The 14,221-nt window shown below is 42.8% G+C and overlaps 1 long non-coding RNA gene and 1 other non-coding gene across 2 annotated transcripts; both read right to left on the reverse strand.

Annotated features, from left to right (window-relative positions):
• Positions 1 to 8,058: 8,058 nt before the first annotated feature.
• LOC140581313 (uncharacterized) lies at positions 8,059 to 11,858 on the reverse strand. The gene is made up of 3 exons (XR_011984379.1): positions 11,784 to 11,858; positions 9,760 to 9,835; positions 8,059 to 9,661 (listed from the first exon to the last, which is right to left on the reverse strand). It is a non-coding gene; the product is annotated as an uncharacterized lncRNA (long non-coding RNA).
• trnai-uau (transfer RNA isoleucine (anticodon UAU)) lies at positions 11,447 to 11,540 on the reverse strand. The gene is made up of 2 exons: positions 11,503 to 11,540; positions 11,447 to 11,482 (listed from the first exon to the last, which is right to left on the reverse strand). It is a non-coding gene; the product is annotated as a tRNA-Ile (tRNA).
• Positions 11,859 to 14,221: the final 2,363 nt, after the last annotated feature.

A 14,221-nucleotide genomic window follows, 5' to 3' on the forward strand; every position in this document is an offset into this window, starting at 1 on the left:
AAGACCTGAATCAGCAGGAATGGACGGAACAACACCCCCCTCCTATACCTGAAGCGCTATTAAATGAAATAGACAACATCAACAACGCTAATAATGATGAAAATGATGCGGTTTACTTTGCTCAACATGACTCGCCACCCGCAGCGTCTGGTGAAGCGACGGCCCAAGAGCCCTGTTTGCTACTATCCTTAGAGACATTATTAATAACCTTCCTGTGCTGTTAGGGTCGGCACCGACCCGTTTTTTAAGTTTAACATGCATAAAAGCACCACATACATTTGTGCATACTCTTAAAACAAAAGGCTCCATATTGAACCTTTTAGATTGGTACATATATGACACTCCTTGGACATTCTCTTTTTTTTTTTTTTTTTTTTTTTTTTTTTTAATATATTCCCTCCTCCACCCCCCCTCTGCGGGGGACTGTATCTATTTTTTTTTTTTTTTTTTTTTTTTTAAATTATTATTTATTTATTTATTTATTTTTTATTTTATTTTATATTTTTATTTACTTCCTCAAAAGAAGGAGGGGGGGGGGGACAAAGGAGAAGGAGGGAAGAGAGAGAGAGGGAGAGAGAGGAATGGAAAGAAAACAGAAAAAAAAAAAAACAAAAGAAAAACAAAAAAAAACAAAAACACCAAGAAAAAAAACAAAACAGATAATCTGCTTCCATGTCTGTTGAAAAGAGAAAGACAACATACAACATCTGTACTAATCACAACGACCATCAAACGTTAAATGTTGTTGAACAGCACACACAACCAGCCTTACAACCCATGCCCAGAAACAACAGCCGATCAAGACAGTGTGTGTCCGTGAGCACGTGTCCGTGAGCACCTGTGTGCACACCTGTGTGTCAGCGCGCTGGTGTTCCTAAGGTTTCTCCAAGTAATTGTCTAGTAGTGTGTGTGGGGAGCCACAGCCCCGCCCACCCAGGACATGAAGTCGACACGGGGGAGACCCGGGCCCCAGATATCCAGAGGCCCCCCAGGGCACGGGAACCCCAGGAGGACCAACGCAGGGACAATTGCAGCCCCCACCGAGAAAAGGGCAGAGGAGCGCTCCGGAGGGGGGCCATCCGGCAGCCACATCACAGGAGCCCCAGGGGGCCGTGGCGACGAGCACGCAGGCCCCGCCGGCGGCCGGCCACACCAGGGCAGACCGGACCCCGGGCCCAGAGATCCAAGGGACCCCCCACCCCCCAGCCAGGGCCCCGACAGAGCCGGAAGGGCCAGGCCCCGGCAGGCAACCGCCGAGAGTGAGCCAGCACACACCAGAGCATCCAGCCCCAGACATCGAGAACCACCAACGCATCGGCGGCCGGGGGCCTCATCCACCAGCAGGGAGTGTGGCGGGGGGTAATAGAGCCTGAGATGTTATTTCAGGTGGAGTCTAAGACCCAACCTGACACATACGTATAGACAGACAGGCACACACATACACAAGCATACGTTCCCACCCTCATGCACACATAAACAAATATTCACCCATTCGCCCAACATGAAGACACAGAAATGAACGCCGTACACACACTCACACTCCCCATATATACTCTATACTCCGAGATCTAGGCACCACCGCCCCCAGAGGGGCAATCCGCCACCAGACCTCGGAGATGGATCCCTTTTTTCCTCTGGCATGGGGACAAGAAGACCACCCCGGACCCCACAGCAGCCGAGAAGCCCACCAGCCCAGACCCCGACCGGACGGCCAGCTCCTCCCAGCCCCCGGCCCCAGATGGTGAACAGAGAACGGGGGTGTGAAAAGACCCCATGCTTCCCTCCGCCCGCTCATATGTGGTGTTGGTGCGTGTTGTTCTAAAGTGCTTTAAAACAGGGGAAGGGCATGGTGCTAACCACCCTCTGCCAATCAGCAGCTGGTGTCAGCTCGGCCCCTCCCCAGAACCCTCAATGTCTATATGCAACTTAAAATTGAGAAGTGGGCACTGGCACCAGAGGTAAGGCTGAATGAACAGACCGCCCTCTGGACGCCATTCCTTGTGCCCACCCCCAAGGCCCTAAATGTATGTGTCATGAGAGAGTAAGTAATGAGAGTGTCTAAGTTGTGATGTGTGATTGAGACACAGGTGGCCACGGGAGGACAGAGGAGGAATCCCCTGCATCCCAGCGACGCACCTGCACCTCAAAGCCCTATATGTGTGTTGGGGTGACGGAGCGGGAGGAGGGAAGCATTTAGGGATGGGGAGGAAAGGATCGGGGGGGGCAAAGTACCCCCCCTCTGGAGCCAGCCCCCCCGCTGACCCCCATAAGCACCCCCGTTCCCCGAAATCCACCCAGGGCGGGAGAGCCGAGGCCCATCCAGTCCGGGGGCCCAGAGCAGCGGCACCACCGGGCACCACAGAGCCCGGGGCAGCCAACCAGACCCCACCACAGAGGGAAAAACTACACCCACCCCACCATTCAGTCAACTCCCAGACTACATAAGACAACAGACACCCAGGTTTGGTCCATTCTCCTACTCTATTGGATTCCCCCCCACCCCCGCAGAGTGGATACCCCTAAGGCAGGGACCACCTGCGGGCAGATGGTAACAACCTCCCCACCAGCTAAAGAGGCCCCCAGCCCCTCCAATGCGCCGAAGGTCCCCGCGCCGGGGCCGGGCCCCAGTGCACGCGCCAGCCCACACCCCGGCGACCCACCCACCAGGACCCAAGCCCCCCCAGCCCAGCCGGAACCCCAGCCCGGAGGCAGAGCGCCCCCAGAACCCCAAGCCCGCCCCGGACCCACCCAGGAGCAGCACGGCCGCCAGGCTGGTACCCTACGTCCGCCGGCACAGGCTACCCCAGCAGCGCTGCATGCAGCCACCAGAAAGACGCCACCCAAGAGCCACCAAAGCCCCATCCAGGCCAGGACCGCAGTCCCAGCGCCGAACCCCCCCAGAAACCCCCCCCCCCCCCAGGGAACCCCCAGACACCCCAAGCCCATAGGCCCCCCCCCACACCAACAACAAAGACCGAAGCGGGACAAACCTGCGACCCCCCACCGCCACTAGGTGATGGAGCTGATCAAAGGAGCCCAGAGAGATTGGTCTAATGTGGCGGCAGAAGCTGTATCAAGACTAGTATGGTCCAGCAAACTCTCTCTATATTGGTTGATATTAAGGTTATTTTTATTTTTCCAGTTCATGAGGACAGTCTTCTTAGCAATGCATAAAGCGGTGAAAGCCATGTGGGTTGTGTTAATGTCGGTAGTGACACCATCTAAGTCACCCAACAAGCAGACTGAAGGAGAGGCTGGAATGGTACATTTCAGACACTTTGATAAGTCCTCACAAATCCTGCGCCAAAACATCTGAACAGGTGGACAGAACCAAAGAGCATGGATGTAATTGTCAGGTGTATCCCCTTGACAGTGTGAGCAGTTGTTAGAAGATGTAAAACCCATCCTGAACATCCGATGCCCTGTATAGTGCACTCTATGCAGGATTTTGTATTGTATTAATTGTAAATTGGGACTTCTAATCAGTTCAAAGGTTTTTAAGCATGTCTTAGACCAGAAATTGTGGTTCCAGCTGATTGATAAATCTGCCTCCCATTTTGCAATAGGAAGGGATATTGAATCATCCATTTTAGAAAGTGTCCTGTATATTTTAGACAGTAATTTGGGGGTTTTGAGATTAAGGAATTCTGCCACCCTTGGTGGTATTTGTAATTTGATTTGAGTAGACTTGAATTTCCTTTTTACTATAGATTTAACTTGTTGATATTCTAAAAATCTATTCTTGTTAATCCCATGTCTTTTAACTAATAAGTCAAAGGGGATAAAGTCTATTTCTTCAAATATATGTTCCAAGTATTTAATACCTTTACAACTCCAATCCGGGAAATTTATGATATTATTGTTTAGTAGTATGTCAGGGTTGTTCCAGATGGGAGTACGTTTGCATGGGATTAATGAAGACTCAGTCATTTTAAGAAACTCCCACCATGCTGTCAGAGAAGAGCTGATACTGATGCTTTTGAAGCATTCATGTCGTTTAATGTTTGAGCTAATGAATGGTAGATCCGAAATGTCTATGTTATTGCATAGAGCCTGTTCTACGTCTAGCCAAGGTTCATCTAAGAAGGTATGTTTTAGCCATCCTGAGATGTTTTGAAGCCTGTTGGCTAAGAAGTAGTGGTGAAAGTTAGGCAGATCTAGTCCTCCTTTGTCCTTGGTCCTTTGCAGCGTTTTTAGGCTAATACGCGGTGGTTTATCTTTCCAAAGGAATTTAGAGATGGCGGAGTCCAGAGATCTAAACCAGTCAGGTGATGGTTTACTTGGAATCATTGCAAATAAATAATTAATTCTTGGTAACACCATCATTTTTATTGATGCAACCCTTCCCATGAGTGATATGGGCAGGGACTTCCATCTAACCATCTCATCCTCTACCTTCTTTAAAAGTGGGATGTGGTTTAATTTAGTTAAGTCTGCCAGCCGAGGTGAAACATTAATACCTAAATATTTAATATCCCCAGATTGCAGTGGAGTGGAGGAAGAGTTCTGAAAGGAGCAGTTAATTGGAAGAACTGTAGATTTTAACCAGTTTATTGAATAATCTGAGACTCTTGAGAAAGAGTTTATTAATGTAATTACCTCAGAGAGAGTGGTTTGTGAATGCTGGAGAAAAAGTAACACATCATCCGCATAAAGACTGACCTTATGTTCCACATTCTTGCATTTGATGCCTTTAATCACTATAGCCTGTCTAATTGCTGCTGCTAGTGGTTCAATAAAAATTGCAAACAGTGAGGGGGACAGAGGGCAACCCTGCCTGGTGCCCCTCTTGAGACAGAAGCTAGAGGATGTTTGGTCATTTGTCCTAACACATGCTGTTGGGGAACTATATAATATTTTTAACCAGTTTATGAAAGAGGTTCCAAAACCAAATTTGTGTAATGTTGCAAATAAAAAACTCCAACTAACTCTATCGAATGCTTTTTCTGCATCTAGAGACAATATTATGATTTGAAGGTTTTTATTGCACGAATAGTCTATCAGATTGAGTAATCTACGTGTGTTTGTTGATGAGTGCCTCCCTTTTATGAAACCAGTTTGGTCAGGATGAATTATGTGAGGGGTTATCTTCTCTATTCTTTTTGAGAGAGCTTTGCAGATTATTTTAAGGTCAACATTAATAAGTGATATTGGACGATAGCTGGTAGGCAATATAGGGTCTTTGCCTGGTTTTAGCAAGAGACTAATGTTGGCAGAATTCATATTTGGTGGTAGTCTACCATTTTCCTTGGTTTCCTGCAACATTCTGTAGAATGTTGGTGACAGAATTGTCCAGAATTCTTTATAGAATTCTACTGGAAATCCATCTGGGCCTGGAGCCTTATTATTGGGCATACTGTTCAAAGCTTCCTGGAGTTCACCTGGTGTCAGCAGAGAATCCAGTTCTATCGTTTGATTATCTGATAATTTCGGAAGGGTTATACTATCAAGAAACTGATCAATTTCGTCTTTAGATGGGTTTATCTGTGGTAAGTATAAAGATTTGTAAAAGTCCCTGAAAGTGTTGTTTATTCTATCAGGGTCATATACTGTATCCCCAGTTGAGTCTTTAACAGCACATATAGTTGTTTTTTCTTTATTTATTTTTAACTGGTTAGCTAAAAATCTACCTGATTTATTACCATATTCATAATTTTGCCAGCGAAGTCTTTGTGCTAAGAATTGTGTTTTTTTATGAATAATTTCATTTAATTCTAATTTTGCTTTACGTATTTTATTCAGCATTTCCTGTTCCTGGGATGATACATAAGCTTCTTCTAAGGATTTGATGTTTTCTTCTAATTCCTGAATATACTTGTTTTCTCTTTTCTTTTTATGCGATGAGAATGAGATTATTTTACCTCTCATCACAGCTTTGCCTGCTTCCCAGAGAACAGATGCTGATGTTCCAGGCAGGTCATTATAGTCTAAATATAAAGCCCACTCTTTTTTGAAATAGTTAATAAAATCTCCATCTTTAAGCAATGATGTATTAAATCTCCAGTTTCTAATTGGTGGAATGGCTTTCTTATTTATTAGGGTTAAAGATACAGGAGCATGATCGCTGACAGCTATAGGGTGTATCTCAGTGTCTGAAATGTCACTCAGCAGTGAGCTACTGATTAGGAAATAATCCAGACGAGAGTAAGAGTGATGGACGTGTGAGAAGAAAGTATATTCCCTACGGTTGGGGTGAAGAGAACGCCATGCATCACGAAGACCATAGTCACTCATGTACTGCTTAACTATATTTATGGATTCCCAATTGCGCTGAGCAGCTGTACTGAGCCTATCCATTTCTTTATTTAGTGCGAAATTGAGATCGCCCCCAAGAACGAGTGCGCTATCTAGGTGTTCAGAGAGTGCGGTAAAGAAAACGTGGAAGAATGAAGGGTTATCAACATTTGGACCATATATACTAACAATACATAACTTCTTGTTAAGTATAGACAATTTAATGATTATAAATCTACCTTCTGGATCTATAATTGTGTTGAGTAATGTGAAATTAACATTTTTATGTATTAAAATTGCTACTCCCCTTTGCCTAGAGTTATAACAGGCTGAGAACACATTAGGAAACTCAGGTGTTTTAAGTTCATCTGTAGCTGTGGCAGGTCTATGAGTCTCTTGTAATAAAACAACGTCTGCCTGTAGTTTTTTAAGCTGGCTAAATATTTTTAACCTCTTCTCTCTGGAGCCAGCTCCATGCACATTCCATGAGACAAACCTTAGTGTGCCCATAGACATGTGTGTGTAGCTAATATTGCACGTGCAAATGAGTCAGATACGAACGAGCGTGTGAGCGCTTGTGTGCGTGTGTATCCTATATGTCTGTGTGCACTATAAGGTCGGAGTGGTTGTGGTGAAGCTAAGTACATATGTACATTATCATGTCGTGCAGATGTGTAAAAATCGAGGGTGTTGTGTGTGATTGAGTAGAAATTTAAAGCAGGTGATCGGTGCAGGGAAAGCAGGGAGAAGTGAAAAAGACATACAAAGGGGCACGCGAGTAAGGGTGTAAGTAAGAAACATAGAAACGAAAACATTGTTAGGACTGAAGCGCTGCGGAGACTGAAGGCAGTGTATTTGTTATGACATAACATTAAATTAGCGAATTAACATGTATAAGCTAGATTAAACAGAAGAGGATTTGGGAAAAGAAGAAAAATATAACAGGTTCTTATCTGGGGTGGCGTTAATATAACCAGGGAGTGATGTTAGGGTCGCGGTAGAGCTGTCCATCCACGTAGAGCCGATCCACGGCGATGACAGCTGTAGAACACACAACAAACAATAAACAAATAGTGCAAAAAAAACTCAGTCACTACTGTTAACTTAACATACCGTCCTCAGTAAACATCTCAAATCAGGCGCCCGGATGTCTTAAGTATAGGCCACGGGATCACCTTGTAGGAAAACCATTTACTAGAAAGCCGTCTTTATTAAAAATAACTAAGGCTTTATTCTTTAAAGTTTTTAATGTGTTTTAATGCGACCGCTAAATGCAGTTTACAAGCTCCTACTGTTATAAATAAAATGCTATTAAACCAGGTGCACTCGAAGTTACAGCTTTTTATGCTTCAGCTAAAAAACAATTTTGGAAAACTCAGCATATAATAAATGGAAAGAATGGTTACAGATTCGTTGATACACACAATGCTGGTGGATCGTTCTCTCACGGCGGAGACATTGTCTTGCGATGGACCTGACCCTACACTGGGTACATGGGAACCATTGCTGAAGTACGGATCTAATGTGTAGGTGTCGAGTCTCACGGTTAAAAGCCCCAGTCCCCGTGTGGCTCAGGGTTCAAAAGCTGCTAAAGATTGATAGATTCCACGAGAGGTTCCCACCACCCCGCAAAAATTAGTACATTTTAAAAACATGACCGTGCTGCATACGTATAACAAAATGTATGTACAACTTTTATTTTGAATAATAAAATACCTGTACATGTTACATTTTAAAACTTATTTGATAAATGTACACACACGTTTTTGTACAAGTTTGAAAAATAAAACACACGTGTACTTAAAACCCTTGTGCAACTTTGAAAATAATAAAAAAAAAAAACTTTATGTTATATTAACAAAATCTGCTTTGATAAAGAGCCTACAAATTTTTTGCAACTTTGTTTTTGTAAAATAAAAGCCACGTTCATATTAGATTTCAAAACTGATTCGCAAAATGAATGCATAAAACTTTGTACAAACATGCTTGCGCTGCGTACACATAACAAAACGTTTTTTTGTACAACGCGTCTAGAAAATAAAACACCCGAACATTTTTAAAGCATCTGTACATCTTACTTTGAAAAACTTTCATGTTACATTTTTTAAAACATCTGTACATCTTACTTTGAAAAACTTTCATGTTACATTTTAAAACATCTGTACATCTTACTTTGAAAAACTTTCATATTACATTTTAAAACATCTGTAGGCCTACATCTTACTTTGAAAAAACTTTCATATGTTACATTTTAAAACATCTGTACATCTTACTTTGAAAAAACTTTCATGTTACACTAACAAATTCATTCGATGAAATATTTTTAAAGACTTACAACACCCTTTTTGCGATGCTGCTAGTTTTTACAGTTCGGTATCCAAAAGGCAGTTTCCCCACTAGTCAACAATCTGCGTTTGTCGTAGACGTCCCTGACATTTTTATTGAGGTCTATTAAACATTTTCACGTCGCGTTTGATTTTGTTATAGTGCGGCATTATGGGGAATTATCCCGCTGCCTTTCATTTAACACGCTTAACCTTCGGCCTATGTTAGCTTTCTGTTCCTGTCTCTTATGTTAGACGGGTCGGTGTCAAGCAGCACGTGTCTTACATCAGCCATAAGATACCCTCAAAACAGTTATTTATCATCCAATTTGTTTCTTACTTCTTGGTTACCTTGTTAGGCTTCCTTATCCATGAAAATATTGGTTTTAATATTTTTGGTGTGGCTTTGTGGACCTTTCTTTTGACAGCATTCCTCTCGTTTTCAATAAAAAATAATGATAAAATAAACCTCTAGAGAATTATATAAATAAACTGAACTGGTCTTATCTTACCTTACATGTGTGGGGATGCCTTACCTTGATTTTGTTTTAATTTATTTAGTTTAAATAGAGATTCCTGACAAAGTCAAAAAGCTTTGATGCAGTATATATTTAGAAAAAAGGGGTCTTGGGGTGCTATATAGAACTATAGGGGTTCTAAGCAGAGGAAATATAACCATTGCCTTCAAAAAGGTGCCATTTCTTTTAATTGAGAATGTCCAAGGAGTGTCATATATGTACCAATCTAAAAGGTTCAATATGGAGCCTTTTGTTTTAAGAGTATGCACAAATGTATGTGGTGCTTTTATGCATGTTAAACTTAAAAAACGGGTCGGTGCCGACCCTAACAGCACAGGAAGGTTATTAATAATGTCTCTAAGGATGGTAGCAAACAGGGCTCTTGGGCCGTCGCTTCACCAGACGCTGCGGGTGGCGAGTCATGTTGAGCAAAGTAAACCGCATCATTTTCATCATTATTAGCGTTGTTGATGTTGTCTATTTCATTTAATAGCGCTTCAGGTATAGGAGGGGGGTGTTGTTCCGTCCATTCCTGCTGATTCAGGTCTTGCGTAGATTTTCTCTTGACCGGTCCACGCCGTCTCTCTTGTACATAGAAAAAACAGAGAATACCTATTATTAGAATAAGTTATTTTTAATGAATAGCGTTTTTATTATACGTATAAAAGAAATAATATACTCACTATATGCAGGTCCCGTGTAGTTTTCTCTTTCCAGTAGGGCAATGCCTTGATGATACTGGGTGTGGGGTACTTGTGTCTACCAAAGGAGGGAAACCCTGCTCGGCATACTAAAAATTTCAGCGGTTGGTTACTTTTTAGGATTTATTTAAGGAGAAATATACGTCCTGTCAAGTTTTATCTGTTGTCTATTTCGATGTACGTTTTAACTGCGCAGACGGTATGGGGGGAGTCGGGGGGAAAAGACAAAATTTACTGAAATACAAAATGTCAAACTTGATGTGTGGCGGGGAGTCGGGGGGAAAAGACAAAATTTCAAACAAAATTTACTGAAATACAAAATGTCACACTTGATGTGTGGCCCAAATTACAGTTTGACCGGGATTTGACCTATCGGGATGTACATAGGTTGCATGAGGAAAAACACAAGGCCAAACTGCTACTGCTGCAGGGGGGTGTCGGCTTTCACGCACACACACACACACGCACACACACACACACACACACACACACACACACACACACACACACACACACACACACACACACACACACACACACACACACAAACTGCCGCTAAGCGTTCATTGGAGGATAGCGTCAGACCCAGCTCCTCCTCTCATTCTTAGCTCCAACTTGTTCATTCTCACAGGGTTTCTTTCAGTCTTGCGCAGCACAACTCTCAGCTCTCCGGCATCGCTCTCTCCGAGTCCTTTGCGGATTATCCAAAGCCATGGGACCTTACCACGGTACCGCACCAGACACAGCATCGCTCTCTCCGAGCCCTTTTCTACAGATTCTCCAAAGCCACGGACCTTACCACGGTACAGCGTACGCTCACACTCCATCAGGTAACCCACCCACTCAGACCCAGTGTTTGGGACCTTAACGCACCAACCCCCCCTGCTCAGTCCCCTGCTCGGCACCCGGTGGATGCAGACAAAACACCACACTCATAAGCACTCTACTCAATATAAAATAATAATAATAATTAAATAATAATAAATGATTAATTAATAATAAATAAATATTATAATAATAAATAAATAAATAAACCTCTCCCAACGTCACAGCCAGGTGACGTCACGCCCCAGAACCGCCCATCCAGTGAACTTTTGACCCGTGACCTTTATGACCTTTGGGTCATAAATCTTTTTGAAAGAAGCGGCATTCTCCATCTCTCTGGGGGGTCTGAAGTTACCATCCATTAAAGGCCATTAGCATCTCGCTGCATTATTCATGGCTGCTTCTGAAGGCTTAGCCCCCGCTCTGATTATCCAGCAGATAAACTGCCTTCCCATTTGCTTTATGTATTTTTAATTACAATTACCTCAACAGTTTGCTTACTGCTTATCGCTTTCACAGATCGGATCTTCCCAAATTTCACACATTTGCATTCCTCCAATCAGCCTCTCAGTCCATTTTGGCTTCTAGTGAAATGTTTATAGTTTGTTTATTTAGCCCATACTATTAGCCAAAGGGACACGTTTTTTGAGAACGTAGGGTCAGACAGGAGAAATTGGTGGTTAAGGGCCCAACAGCATAATCACCCCTGGGATTCAAACCCACGACACGGCATTTCATTCAAACTACCACTGACACCCCCCTCTGCCAAATAGGTACGGTTTGACTATGAAGTGCAAGTAAACCAACAGCCTATTAGTCACAGGGACAAATTATTTAAAGTAAGTGTTCCAGATGAGGCTCGAACTCACAACCTCGGCATGGCTCCACTGGACACTGCTGTATAAGTACCGCGCGCTGACCGATTGCGCCACAGGAACAGCTGCTAAAATATCATTCTTTCATACTGTGGTGTTTCAATCCCTTTTAAACATAACTCCCACATGCAGAAATGTAAATGTATGTGTGAAATTTATGCGTGAAATAGGCAGCACTGGTGTAGATCAGTTAGTTATTGCTGATTTAGATGAGAAACATCAGCAGACGAGGGCTTCTGACACCTTATAAATATCTCACAGGCTTCATAATGCGTGCCGGCTCTGAATTACGAATCTGTAACACACCTCGACTGGCTCAAACGCCTCATCACGTCGCTGATATCTCTGACGGAAGGTAGATCAAAACTCAGGCAGGTCTCCAGCTCCTAAGAGAGAAGGCGGGGGCCGGGGCCATCATAAGATTCAACCCCTGGGGGGGCTCAGCCCCTAGTAGGGTTGGCACTTTCACAGGACAAATAAAATAAATTTAGATTTTTTTTTCAGGGGGCTGAGACAAAAATAGGGTAGCTGAAGCCTTCCTAAATAGGGTAAAAAAGAAAAAAAAAAGATTCATTGTGCAGTTACCAGGTTACAAATAAACAAACAAATAAATAAATAAATGTGGCATCAGAAGAGAAGTACGATGACAGTAAAATGTGTGAAAGTAGTGGAATGTGAAAAATGTGTGTGCATATACACTCACCTAAAGGATTATTAGGAACACCTGTTCAATTTCTCATTAATGCAATTATCTAATCAACCAATCACATGGCAGTTGCTTCAATGCATTTAGGGGTGTGGTCCTGGTCAAGACAATCTCCTGAACTCCAAACTGAATGTCAGAATGGGAAAGAAAGGTGATTTAAGCAATTTTGAGCGTGGCATGGTTTTTGGTGCCAGACGGGCTGGTCTGAGTATTTCACAATCTGCTCAGTTACTGGGATTTTCACGCACAACCATTTCTAGGGTTTACAAAGAATGGTGTGCAAAGGGAAAAACATCCAGTATGCGGCAGTCCTGTGGGCAAAAATGCCTTGATGCTAGAGGTCAGAGGAGAATGGGCCGATTGATTCAAGCTGATAGAAGAGCAACTTTGACTGAAATAACCACTCATTCCAACCGAGGTATGCAGCAAAGCATTTGTGAAGCCACAACACGCACAACCTTGAGTCGGATGGACTACAACAGCAGAAGACCCCACCGAGTACCACTCATCTCCACTACAAATAGGAAAAAGAGGCTACAATTTGCATGAGCTCACCAAAATTGGAGAGTTGAAGACTGGAAAAATGTTGCCTGGTCTGATGAGTCTCGATTTCTGTTGAGACATTCAAATGGTAGAGTCAGAATTTGGCGTAAACAGAATGAGAACATGGATCCATCATGACTTGTTACCACTGTGCAGGCTGGTGGTGGTGGTGTAATGGTGTGGGGGATGTTTTCTTGGCACACTTTAGGCCCCTTAGTGCCAATTGGGCATCGTTTAAATGCCACGGCCTACCTGAGCATTGTTTCTGACCATGTCCATCCCTTTATGACCACCATGTACCCATCCTCTGATGGCTACTTCCAGCAGGATAATGCACCATGTCACAAAGCTCGAATCATTTCAAATTGGTTTCTTGAACATGACAATGAGTTCACTGTACTAAAATGGCCCCCACAGTCACCAGATCTCAACCCAATAGAGCATCTTTGGGATGTGGTGGAACGGGAGCTTCGTGCCCTGGATGTGCATCCCACAAATCTCCGTCAACTGCAAGATGCTATCCTATCAATATGGGCCAACATTTCTAAAGAATGCTTTCAGCACCTTGTTGAATCAATGCCACGTAGAATTAAGGCAGTTCTGAAGGCGAAAGGGGGTCAAACACCGTATTAGTATGGTGTTCCTAATAATCCTTTAGGTGAGTGTAAGTCTCCATATGTATAAAACGGCTGTATAGCATAACGAAAATGAGCAATGGATAACTTACATAAAGTGCTTACTGTCCATAACGACAGAGTCATGTACGGCGTAAGATAAATATTAAATGAGTTAACCCTTCGAACTCGAGAAACACAAAATGCGTTAACTTTGGATATGCGTAATGGACAGACAAGAATCATATGTCTTTGGAATCGAGAGAACTATCAGATAAATTCAACAAGTTACCAAATGGATGCAAAATCAAAGATAGGCTATTAATTTCTGCCTGGCACTAACCTTGTATTCCTCTGTCACATGACCGGTGGGAAGTATATGGAAGTAAATTAATGACAAAAGTCTTTGATGAAAAAAAACACGTTGAATTACACTTATCGAATAAAAACGAATTGCATTAATGACGCTTTGAATTTTTGGGGACTGTAATTTAATATGTGTATATAATAAACGTTGAACATTTCAACTGAAAAAAATTCAATTGTAATTTCATTGCTTAAATATTCAGTACAAAAATATTCGGCTTCCAAAATTCAGTTCCAAAACATACGTATTTTAAAGTGCATGTTTATAATTCAACTACATGAATTCAGTTCATTTAATTTCGCCTCAAAATAAATTTCAAAAGAACAAATTCAGTTGAAAATATTCCATGTGTTTAATTCGCATCTTTATTATTCAAGCAGTAACATTCAGTCCTCTTATTTCTGCTTTACAATATTCAGTCCCGTTATTTTCGCTGTTTCCAAATACGCTGCCAAAAATTCAGTGGTTTAAAATACGATCCGAAATTCAACCCTCTACATCCGGGACTAGCAGG

Source organism: Paramormyrops kingsleyae, chromosome 20 (assembly GCF_048594095.1).
Source record: "Paramormyrops kingsleyae isolate MSU_618 chromosome 20, PKINGS_0.4, whole genome shotgun sequence".
NCBI lineage: Eukaryota > Metazoa > Chordata > Actinopteri > Osteoglossiformes > Mormyridae > Paramormyrops > Paramormyrops kingsleyae.